Raw genomic sequence first — 13,308 nt, forward strand, 5'->3', positions numbered from 1 at the left:
CAGTTCCCTCTGAATGACAGGTGGGGCAGGAGGAGGAGAGGTTGAAGCCTTGCTGTACAGGCTAGGGAGAAACAGGCCTGTGAGTATGCAGAAGTTTTCTATATCTGTAATAGGAAAGGCTCTGACATGTACTTCTGCCAATTATTCCTAATTGTTTCATTTGGATCAGTTGGTTTGCTCCAGCAGATGCTATTTAGCATGAGATGCACAAGCTAAATTAAACTTTCTCTCTCATGGTAACATTCACTAGTCTGATAGTTTAGTTTGCTCTCTTACAAGCACATTTTGCTATTTGCACTTTAAGATATATATATATATGCATGTTTATGCTTGAAGTGATCCTTGGGACCTCTGACTTACCTCATTTAATAGAGAATATTTTTAAGGGCTGTGTAGAAAGGCTGATATGACTTTAGCAATAAGACAATAAACTTTAAGTCCTGTCATAATCACCAAAGATATTAAAAGGGATGTCTTTGCCCTAGGAGGATTTCAAAATCTTGAAAAACTTTGTACATTCTTAAATGTCCTGCAGTTCCAACCCTGATGCCCTTCATGTAAGGTGGGAAAAAATTCCAAAAACATTAACTAACTGTACAGAGTCCTTATTATTGTATTTAACAAAGCAAACATAATACATACAGCATGTGGATTTTTTAAAATTTCATTTAATTACCTTTTCTATTACTCTCTTATTTAACACTTGTAATAGTACTATAATATAAAATGACGGCCTCTTCTATTGTTCTGTTTAGTGTTTAGCCAGAATAAATAAGATTTTTGGTTTGGACTGTACATGGGATTTCCTAAGGTTTTTCTTCTCATTAGCATTGATGACTGAAGGAAACTGAGTATCTCAGAAGACAAATCTTCCTGAAAGCAGACAAGCCAGGACCTCTGGGAGGCCATTACTTTACCTGGAAATGGGGATACCCAAACCAACTGTTTCCTGACTTTTGACTCACTACTGCTCTTGGTCTGACTGTGCCACTTCTTGCTCCCAGACCTATTTCTGCATCGCAGTTCAGGATATATCTTGAGCCCACTTAAAATCCTGATCCTATTTTGGGACCTTCTTACTTCACCCTAAAAGTGTTTAGGCATAAACAGGAATACTCCAAAAGCTTGACATTTGGGTGACTAAGTCTGCAGTCTTCACTTTGCATGAAGATTTTCTTCTAAATCTCATACATTAATAAGGCTGCTGAGGCTGTAAGTTTTGTCACTTACATTTCTCCCTCCTTTTCTGAAGCCCTCTATTAACCTTGGGATTATATGCACAAGTTTAAATTTCAGCAGGAAAATAACTGCAAGAAACTGCATCCAGTTGTGGGAGGGGAAAAATCAATTACAAGAAATGAACTAAAAGGCCAAATCAAATACATAAAACTCAGCAGTGGGATGATAAAATATAAGCAATTAAATGCTTCTTTTCACAGAACGTGTCTATTTTCTGTCTGCTGCCTTGAGAAAAACTAGAAATAGGATGATTGCATCTTCCTGACTGCTGGGGGCTGATTTTTAAGTTGTAGCATTTTTAATTAAAGAGTCTGGCAAACCAGAACTCAAACTGTATCTAATCCTTTAGGATTGTAGAGGTTTGTAATAGCAGCATTGAAACTTCTCCAAATGGAAAATGAGTGAGACCATCAGGGTGTGGAAAACCCAGGAAAGATAGCAGGAGATGAGCTATAGGAAAAGCAGGTGCTGCTGGGACCTGGGTTTACAGCATATTAAGTTCCCATCACATCTGCATGAAGTACATTGGGACACTCAGAACAGGTAACACAGGGTAACCTAAAGCAAGGGACATCCTAAAAAACCAGACAATCTAAAGGAAAAAGAATAAAAATCATTACATTGTTTGGGTTGGAAGGGACCTTAAATATTCAACTCCTTCCCCTCCCTTCATAAGCATATATGCCACCCACTAGACCAAGTTGCTCAGGGCCCCATCCAACATGGCCTTGGGCAATTCCAGTGATGGGGCATTCACAACTTCTCTGGGCAACCTGTGCCAGTGCCTCACCACCCTCACAGTAAAGAATTTCTTCCTAATATCTAATCTAAGTCACTCATAATTTGAAACTGTTCCCCCCTGTCCTATCACTATCTACCCATGTAAAAAGTCACTGTCCCTCTTTTTTAATAAGCCTCGTTTAAGTACTGGAAGGCCGCAATAAGATCTCCCCAAAGCTTTCTCTTCTCCAGGCTGAACAACCCCCTCTCTCTCAGACTGTCTTCATAGGAGAGGCACTCCAGTTCCCTAATCATCTTTGGGGCCCTCTCTGGGCTTGCTTAAACAGGTCCAAATCTTTCTTGTGTTGAGGATTCCAGAGCCCAACACAGTGCTCCAGATGGGGTCCCATGACAGCAGAGCAGAGGGGGAGAATCCCCTCCCTCGACCTGCTGGCCACACTGGTTTTGATGTAGCCCAGAATATGGTTGGCTTTCTGGGCTGTGAGCACACATTGCCAGGTTATGTCTAGCTTTTCATACACTAGTCCTTCTCCACAGAGCTGCTTTCAATGAGTTATTCTCCCAGTCTGTACTCAAGTCTCTGATTGCCCTGACCCAGGTGCAGCACCTTGCCCTTTGATTTGTCGAACTTCATGAGGTCCTTGTGGGCCTACTACTAAAGTTTGACCAAGTCCCTCTGGATGGCATCCCTTCCTTCTGTTGTGTCAACTGCACCACTCAGCTTCCTGTCATCTGCAAACTTGCTGAGGGTGCACTTGATCCCACTGTCTTTGTCATTGATGAAGATACTGAAGAGTACTGGGCCCAAGACAGAGCCTGGAGGGACACCACTCATCATCAGCCTCCACCTGCACATAGAGTCATTGATCAAAAAATAAATAAATAAATAAATAAAAGGACAGATCACCTACCTATGATAATATGAGGTGACGGTAAGAAGAAAAGGACAAATCCGTTTCAACAGCTTCCATGTAAAAAGACTAGATACTTTAATAAACAAAACCTAATGCTTCATGGAAGTGGAAGAGAATGGAGAGGCAAGATCGTGACAATTTTCAGATATGAAGCAATACAAGACTCATCCAAAACCAGCACCTGAAGGCTAACCTAGGATGAGGAGATAATGGAGGCTCGATAGCTGGCATCCCTTTTTCCTTCCATTGCTGCAAGAAAACCTGGGTATAGATAAGCAGGATATTTTAACATAAAGCATGGCACTTTTAAGAAGGTGGGTGTTAGTGTTGCTGTATGTCTTAAAATGGAACTAGTTTCCCCTCCTATAGGTGTTTCATTGAGTTTTGCTGCACTGGTGCTAGAGAGAAGCAATGTTAATTAGCACAAAATCTCTGGCTTAAGAGTTCAACTACAGGTCTCCAATTACAGTTCCCTTCCTCAGTGTTAATTTGTGTGGTGTTTTGAACCCATGAACAATCACATATGGCAAAGCTCTTGTTTACCTTCTGATTTGTTTATGCCCTTCTCTGCAATTCCACTTTCACAAAGAATACAAATGCTGGCTCTGCCAGGACAGATGATGGCCCTCTTATTTGAGTTATGGATCAGCTGGGGGGCTGGTTCCCAGTTGAAAGGGCAGCTATCTCACTGCTGAAATGTCTTCCAGAATAGATAGGGATTTTTTTGCTTGTTTGAAAAGGGTGCTAAAACCAGGATAAAAGTGGTCAAAAAATGTGAAACAAGCTAAACAGTCCTGGTATTTCTGAATACTTAAGGATTTTTTTTCTTGTTCTGTAATGTGTTTATAAAAAAGCTACAAAAAGGGAGGATTTGATTGAGAAGTTTCAGCTGCTTGGTAACATGCCCTGACATTCCTTTTATATATATAGATGGAATATATTGTGTGTATGTATATATACATAAACAGAAAGGACTTTTTTCTCTCTTTTCTTACAGTTGAGAACACTGACAAACATCACAATCTGGAAACCCTTCACCAGATAGACTGAGATTCACATAGTATGACTTATCCCTCTTATCTCTATTTGTAGTTTGTCTTGCCTGTTGAGATAAGGCTTCCAGGACCAGGCCTGGCCACCATCCAGGGTCAAGCAGCATTCAGCATGCAGGAGCCTTTCTTGTTGAGCCCTGAAGCACTACTCTGATAACAGGCTGAATAATAAGCAATAAAAGGTGGAAGGAACCCAAGCCGAGCACTGTCTTGATTAAGCACTTTTATTGTGTCTTACTTCCTTTTCAAAATCTTGTCTATGGGCATCAGGAAGAAAAGGGGCCTCTTCACTGCTTTTTTGGGGTCAAGTGGTTTCCCAAAGTACTTGTTCCTTCACTAAACTATGAGTGAGGATGATGGGCAAGGGGAGAATTCTGGAAGGAGAGGCAGCAAAAGGAGAGGCTGGAAGACGAGGGGAAAGTGATCAAAAGGCCAAAACACAGCAGGTACAGCCGCCCTCAGAGGATAGCAAGAATAGGCCTTTTCTTGGTATCACAAGGAGTCTACATGAAGCTTGCTGAGAGTGGTGAAAGCTCAGAAAGTTGCTCTAAGAGAAAAGGAATGTGAACCTGTGCTGCAAGGAGATGGTGGGCTCCTCATCCATTATGACCAAAATAACTTAGACGGACTTGCTCCTTAAGCTGATTCTATTCCTGAATGTCTTTGTTTTCATTGGTATTTCATTGGATGTTAAGAACATCCCCACACATCTGGAAGAAGCTTCAGGTCTTCATGGGGGACTTCAGTCATCCTGTTTATCTGCTGCAGGGACAGCAACTCCCAAGCAACTTGGGAGGTTTCTGGATTGCATTGGTGACAACTTCCTGGCACACATAAATCAGAAGTTGATGAGGGAAGATGCTGTGCTGGAACACATACTTACAAACATAGGAGTACCATTCAGGCATGTGAAAACTGGGGACAGCTTTGGCTGACAACCACGACAGGTGGAGTTCAGAATCCTGAGAAGAGGGGAAAAGGCAAAAATCAGGGTTGCAAGCCTTGATTTCAGGAGAGCAGCTTCAGCTTGTTCAGGCATCTGCTTGCAAAAATCCTCTGGGAGGCCCTAGAAAGAAGAAGGGTCAAGAAGAGTTGATTGATTTTTAAGAATCACCCCCTCCAAGCTCAAGAATGGTTCATCTCAACACATGGGAAATTGAGCAAAGGCAGCAGGAGGCCTGCATGGATGAACAAGATGCTCCTGACGAAACTCAAACATAAAAAAGGAACCTAAAAGAGATAGAAGCAGGGACAGATGACTGGGGATGGATATAAACTCACTGTCTTAGCCTGCAGAGATGCTGCCATAAGTGCCAAGGGAGCTGGCTGATGTCATTGTGAGACCACTCTGGATTATTTATGGGAGGTCATGGTGAGCAGGAGAGTTTCCTGAGGACTGAAGAAAGCAAATATTACTGTTATCTTCAAGAAGGGAAAGAAGGAGAGTCCAGGAACTACAGTCTGGTAAGCATCACCTTGATCCCAAGATGATGTGCGAGGCTTTTGACACTTTCTCCCATAACTTAATACACAAGCTGATGAAGTATGGGCTAAATGAATCAGGAGTGAGGTGGGTTGAAACCTATCTTAACTACCAGGCTCAAAGGGTTGGGATCAGCTGTACAAAGCCTAGCTGGAGGCCAGTGACTGCAGTGGTTCCCCTGGGATCAATACTGGAGCCAACACTGTACAACATCTTCATTAATAACCTAGACAAGGGGGACAGGCTGCACCCTCAGCAAGTTTGCAGATGATACAAAGTGATTGCTACACCAGATGTGTGGACTGCCATTCAGAGGGACTTTGACAGGTCAAAGAACTGTGCAGAGATGACTATCACAAAGTTCCGCAAGGGAAAGAGTCAAATCTTGTAGCTGGAGAGGAATAACCCCAAGCATCAGTGCACATTGGGGGCCAGCCAGCAGAAAAGACCTTTGCAGAAAAGGGCCTGGGGGTCATAGTAGAAGCTGAACCTGAGCTTTATAGCAAAGGCAAACATTCTCCTGAGCTGTGTTAGGCAGAGCATCTGCAAGAGGTTGAGGGAGGTGATCTTTCATCTCTGATTAGCACTGATGAGATATGGCTGGAGTGCTGTGTCCAATGCCGGGCTTCCCGGTACAAGAGATATGGAGAACTGAGTCAATCAAAGGAATACAAAGATAATTAAGGGCTTGGAACATCAAGAAGAGGCCATGAGAGCTGGGACAGTTCAGCTGGGTGAGGAGCGTGTTGGACTCAGTTATCTCCAGAAGTAGTTTCCCACCTCAGTGGTTCTGTGATATTTTAAATTACAATTAATACAACTTACAAATTATACTGCTGATGAACTTTTATCAGGTAAAGGTAGCATCTTGTTTTGGTTTGTTCCATGGTTTAAATTTGCAGTTTCAAGGGAAATTATTTAAGCCAATGCATGTTAATTTGGGATTTACTCTTACAAATGTTCCTGTACAAGAAGTTGGTGGTTCTGGGTGAGCATCATTAAAGATTGATAGTCTCCAAGAATCAGACTTAAATCTAAATGAATTGGACAAAAGTTTCACTTTTGAATCACGATGTGATTCGGCCCTGCTCTTAAAGGAAATTTTCCCTGTGGAGGAGAGGGTAGACTAATCTCTAAGCTCCTGCTGTGAGGGTTTCATATGGACCCTTATGAGAGGGCCATAATACAGATTGCTGATTATCAGTAACATTCTGTCTTAACCTAGACATGCCTACTGTAACTGTTTGATTTTCATAATACAAATAATTTTCAGTACTTGAAGACACCTAAAACTGTTTCCCTGTCAGTATGGTCCAGGCTTTTGTTGGTAGCTCCATAGTAGCATTCCTGCAATGGGTGTGATGCTTCCATCTGCAGCCTCAGTGAGTGAATCTGAGATACAACTATGTTACTTTGGAACTGGCACATTTCAGACTAAATCTGTGCTGTATGATGCTTTCACAGCAGTCTGGCCTCAGGGACAAGCCATTTTACTGTTTCCAGAGTATTACTGACCTGCTGTTATTAGATTTTACCCTTGGCAGACATTCTGGCCCTTCCCGTTATTGCTTTTCAAGTTGCAGTGTGTTCATGTGTTCCCAGGTGACTGCTCAAATACACTTGGTGTAAAATGCAGTGCAGCTCATCTAAGATTTTTCTGCAGGCTCCAAAGGATAAACCTTAACCTGCATTTTATAAGGCTCTGTGGATCTATATAAAAAAAATCATCCTTGAGAGAGGGAATTACATCAAATTATTATTAATTTTTGAGTCTGATCGAATAGAAACGTGTTTGCATCTGAGCACTGCCTGTGCTCACGCAGGGCTGATGGGTATGGAAGGTATATTGGAATGTGCAGTAAATAGCCAAGCTGGGTCCCTTTATCAGACTAAGAGTTTGTAATTGTGATAGAGCCATGAACTCTCACTCTTTTAATACAACAATTCATGCACACATGGGCTGTTAACATTTGGAATCTCTTTTCCTGTGTTCTCCCTTTCTCTCTTCCCTGAGCCCTATCTTTTCTTGAGGACTGACCTTGTGAGATCTCTAACCATAGAAACAGATCCATTGCCATAAGGGCAAAATTGCACCCTCAACCAGTAACCCATGCCTGTTTAAGACCGTTGACACACCTGAAGGATGAGGTGCCATCCCAAGGGACCAGACAGGCTTGAGAAGTGGGCACATGGGAATCTCATGCGGTTTAACAAGACCAAGTGCAAGGTGCTGCACCTGTGTTGGGGCAGCCCCCAGTATCAATACAAGCTGGGGGATGAGCTGATCTGAGAGCAGTCCTGCCGGGAAGGACCTGGGGTTTCCGGTGGATGAAAGGCTGGACATGAGCTTTCAATGTGTGCTTGCAGCCCAGAAAGCCAACTGCATCCTGGGCTGCATCAAAAGCAGCATGGCCAGCAGGTCAAGGGAGGTGATTCTGTCCCTGTACTCTGCTCTGGTGAGACTCCATCTGGAGTACTGCATCCAGCCTGGCGTCTGCAACACAGGAAGGTGTTAGGATCCAATTATGAAGAGATGCCTCTGCCTGAATTAAGGTTCAAACGAGACTATATGCCAAAGTCAATAGTATGGATTTTATTTAACAGTAAATGTAAGGTAGAGAGATAGAAAGAAATAAGAGAGAGAGAGAGGTGGGTATGAAAGACAGTGAGAGAGACACAGATTAGGTAAAAAGATAAAGATGTCACCACCACGTCGATTCTGATGGCATCCCGTTGGCCCTCTTCTTCTTGTCTTCTCAGTGGTGGGGGTCCCAGAGTGTTCTTCTGGAGGTACCACTTTTATACAGGCCAAGTCCCAGGTGTCCACAGGGTGTATATGCCACAACTTGGGCTGGTGTGAATGTAAACAGTTATTTTCTTTCCCACGGCCTGTACAGTGAAGTTTTGTCCATTGTGCTAATTCCAAACCCTTACCTCCATTGAGGCCTGGAATTAACACCTCCCTGTCTCACAGTCTGGCACAGTGGAAACTTTTTGTCCAGATAAGTTACCCAGATCTGCCTTACGAGGCCTGGTATCTTCCTGTTGTTGCCATCTGCACTTAAGTTCCTGTGCAGTGACTTATCTTATGGGAACTTCCTTCTTTGGCAGTGTTCTGAGACAGTTAACAGCATTATGTCCTGACAGAAGGACATTGACCTGTTGGAGCAAGTCCAGAGGAGGGTCACCAAGCTGATCAGAGAGATGTAGTACCTCTCCTATGAGGAAAGGCTGAGAGAATTGGGATTGTTCAGCCCAGAAAAGAGAAGGCTTTGGGATGACACAATTGCGGCCTTCCAGTACCTGAAGGGAACTTACAGGAAAGATGGGGCAAGACTATTAGCAAGAGCATGTAGTGAAAGGACAAGGGGGAACAGATTCAAACTGAAAGAGAGCAGGTTTAGATTAGATATTAGGAAATATTCTTCACTGTGGGCGTGGTGAGGCACTGGAACAGGTCGCCCAGGGAAGCTGTGGATGTCCCATCCCTGGAACTGTTCAAGGCCAGGTTTGATGGGGCTCTAAGCAACCTGGTCTAGTGGAAGGTGTCCCTGCCCAGGGCAGGTAGGTTGAAACTAGATGATCTTCAAGGTACTGTTCCGACCCAAACAATTCTATGATTCTATGATTTGGGCTGTAAGTGTAAGGTTTTAGAGGTTCTCAAGAAGTGTAGTTCCTGAGACAAAGCAGACACTGCCATGGGCTATTCCTGCCATCCAGACTTTGTTTTATAGGACAGTTGCAGCATAATTCCCAAGAGATAACACTTGAACATCACATTAAATCCATATTGTTATGTTATTGATAGAGTGAATTCAGCCAGAGTATAGACTGAACTTTAAAGAGTGAGAATAATTGAGTGCAGGAGTTATAAATAATTTCAGAGCAGTAATATGCCCTCTGACTATAAAAGCTGCCTGGTACTTCTACTGGTTGCATAAACATTTGTTTAGATATTCTTTGAGGGATTTTTCCTGATAAAGTGTATTTTCTGCTGAGTTAATTATAACTTAAGAAGCTCATAATTTAATCAAAGGAGAGCTCTAGCTATGTTTGCTAAGTCAATAACCATTCCATGATGGATATGCTTGAGGAGTCAATAGTAATTTTTAACTGAATGTCTTAATCACAAAAATCACTGGAATGGAAGAAGGGAAAATCCAAATTAATTGTTCTGGTCTAAAAATAAAATTGAGGAAAACATACCATTTTGTTAAAACAACCTCTTTCTCTGTGAGAGATTATTCTTGTCATGATTGACCATTCCCATAATGAAGTCATTGAATATACTATGACTGAAATGAGGAAAAAAATATATTAATAAAAGATGAGCAGTCTTCTGTGTAGCTAACAACTTAGTATTTATTCCATACTCCAAGATTAATACAGAAGTCTGGGAAAAACATCTGTGTAGAATGTCAATGTTTTGTATTTTTTTAAAGTAGGACATAAAATAATCTTACAATCTATCATATCGGTTTGTATGTATATATATGCATACACACAGAGAGATGTGTACTAGCATGTCTCTGGATTATGGTGTTGTTTATATCATATTAAGTAAGATCAATATGATGGTATAGGCCAATCCCTTGAAAACATGCAAAGCTACCAGGTATAACAATAATAGCTGTGATGAGAAAACCGTAGGTAATTATATAGCAATCTTTTGAGTACATATATCTGAATGTGTTTCCATTGACAAAAACTATTGCCTTGTAGTTTCAATATCTCAGACAACACTGTCATTTTTAAAGGTATGTTGATAACAATTTTGGTGCTCAGGGTTGACATTCTTTTCTGTGGTATATGCCACACAAAGAGGAGTGATAAAATACAGGATGCAGTTATGCTGTCCTGGATTCCTGTCAATGTAATTGCATCTTAAATTTTATCACTTATCTCAGAGAAAAAGATCTCTACAAATGACAGAGAAATAGTGAGGAATTCTTGACAATTATCACTGTAAAATGAGTTTCACTTTTATACAGAGGCCAGCAGAGTCTGTAATGCCTTAATTTGATGCAATGTTTTTAATGTTATTATTTACAATTGAGATATGTAGAGTTTGTATCAATTCCTACCAATTAAAATAGAATGTTAATAGTCTCTATTAATATTAGTATAGGCATTAAAATGGAGATAACAGAGCATTAGATGACACTATTGTGGCAAATAGCATAGTGGATAAGCAAGAAATACAAAAATAAAACAACAGAGATATACATAATGTCATGTGGAATTTCAATTATTTTTTACAATTATTTAATAAAGTTTAAAATGTATGTCTAGCAGAAAAAATACAGACAACTGAAATATAAACATAAAAATATCAACCAAATTGGTGCCATGCTTACATGCTCTTATTGCCTAGATATAGCTGAAGGACCTGAAGCAGTAGAATAAGGGCTTGGAGGCAACATCTGGTTCTTCCAGCCTAACAAGTTACTTGGAATCAGCTGAGCCCTGCTAACTACTTACCTGTGGATGGCAAGTGCAATCTGGTATGGTTTATATTAACTATTCTTAGGTATGGTCTCAGCTAAGACAGATTTCATTGCATCGGCTCCAGCGTATGTGGACTTCCCTGGACACCTCTGCATGCAGGAGATCATTGGGTTGGAGTAACCTGGTTATGTTCATGAAGGGATCAGCTGGCATCGCCAAACAAGTCTTGCAGTGATCACGTAAGTCATAACCAGCCCAAATTATCTGTCCCATGACAGTGCTGCAGTAATACATCCACACCTCCCTACTCCAGTGCCTTCAGATGACAGGGAAGGCAAACCAGTACAGACACATAGCTCCAAAAAGGTGGAGCAAGGCAGGGCTGAGAGCCTTCTCCCACTTTAGGAGCATTTCAGCAGACAGTGTCTATAAAAGCCAACTTACTGTGGAGTTAGGAGATCGGGATACAGCTTTCACTCAGCAAGATGTTTCAGTCCGTTCTACACTTTAGCTCAGCAAATCATCCCTCTAACTGCAATGAACTCTCCTACATGCTCCCCTGCTCTGAACACCTCACTGAACATCTCACTGGTAGCTCTACTGCCAACCCAGGGTGACCTTGATTAAGCCTATGAGGAGCTCATTGTACCAGGATGCTGCAGGGGCCAAGAATTTAGCCACGCTCAAAGAAGAATTGGAGACTTAAACAAGTAACACGATTATCCAGAGCTATTATAGCTAATGCTAACAAAAACTTTGGAAGAGAGGTAAAGCCTCATGCTTCTGGGTGTGGGCCAATCTCTAACTACACTTACTAATAGCCTAAGACCCCCAGTTACCTAATACCCACTTTCAGTGACCTTCCCCACACTGTTCTCTGAGCATTAGCCATCATCAAAAAAGGATAAAAGATCAGATGTAATTTAAACCTTATCCAAAACACCAATTTCATGATTTCCTAAATTGCTAAACCCTCTCAGCTTGTTCTTTGTTTAAACTCTAAAATGGGAAAGCTTTAACTTTAGAGGGGAATGGTGAATGCATAGCAGTGCTTGAGTGTTGCATTCTCTCAGGAAACAGTGGTGCTGTGAAGGTAAGAATTCATGGACCACATGCTACCAGTAGTAACAATAATAAGCTTGAATCATGCAAAGATACTAGCTGATTGAACTGATTTACTTCTCAAATTGTAGTCTTTTATGATGTCCATAAAAAAAAAAAGGCTAAGCCCTTTAAAATTGTCTCTCCAAACAGGATACAAATGACAGCTTGTTTTTGGAAAGACAATTTATCTTATTGAGAAAAAAATCTTCTTATTAAAAATAAAAAGTTTCAAGTAAAATAAGATATTTTTCTCCTCAAAGTACCTATTTCCATTTTGTGTGTTTGTACATATATATATATATACACATATATACAAATGTTAGAGTTTGAGTTTAAGGACTGATTATAAAAGATTGCATAATATGAATGTTCTGAATTCTTTTTCTACTAAAATCCAGCTCTTGGATAGATGACAAAATTCTAATGCCATTTCAGTGCTCATTTGGATAAGTACTCCGTCAAACAATATTTCAGTAAGTGTAAAATGTGTTTTCATTTTATCAAGATCATCAATACATGTAAAAATCATTCATTGATAGTTGCACACAATATTAAAATTCTGGGAGTCTGCTATCAAAGCTGTTAAAAGAATCAAACACTTCTAGGCAGTGGGTAGGGGTCTCCACTAGGCTGCCTAGGTAGAATTCACTGTGTTCTTCATTTAAAATACAGGGACAATCATGTCAATGGAATGATTTACTCAAATGGGTTCAACTGTTTGCAAGTTTGAGATCACTTGTTTTGGAAAACAGAAGACTGTTGAGACTCTGGCATTCATATGCTCTAATGCTGTTACGCTTTCATAACTTCTGATTATCGGAGTCATGGGATAAACCTGGATTTTTTGCATTTTAGAGTCCGGTTGTATGAAAAAAAACCAAAAACATAAGCTGTGTGGCTGTGTGCTGCATTCAGATTGGAGCATGCTTATAGGTATAAACAGGCAATCACAATTATGGTAATGAAATTTAAAAATATGTGTCTGCTATAATTAAATTCATACAGCCCTCCTAGTATGGAATCAAGTAAAGATGCTGTATATTGCTATAACCACCACTTCTAGTGGTGTAACTGCATTCACACCGACTTATGTGGAATTAGAACCAAACACATCTAAAGTTAAAGACACACTGGTTTAATTTTTGCACTTTGATGGAGGCATGAAACTTCTGAAGGGAGATTTCTGGTTTGTTTTGCAGTGACCGGCATCTTAAAGATGTCTGGAAGCAAGCATAGGGTGATAAATTATCCAGAAGGCAGTGATTTAAAAAACTGTGTAAAACTAGTGCACAAGAGAAATACTGTCCTTCCAGCAAGGATCGAAACA

This window comes from Neopelma chrysocephalum, unplaced genomic scaffold, assembly GCF_003984885.1.
Source record: "Neopelma chrysocephalum unplaced genomic scaffold, ASM398488v2 Primary Assembly neopelma1_43, whole genome shotgun sequence".
NCBI classification, from domain to species: Eukaryota; Metazoa; Chordata; class Aves; order Passeriformes; family Pipridae; genus Neopelma; species Neopelma chrysocephalum.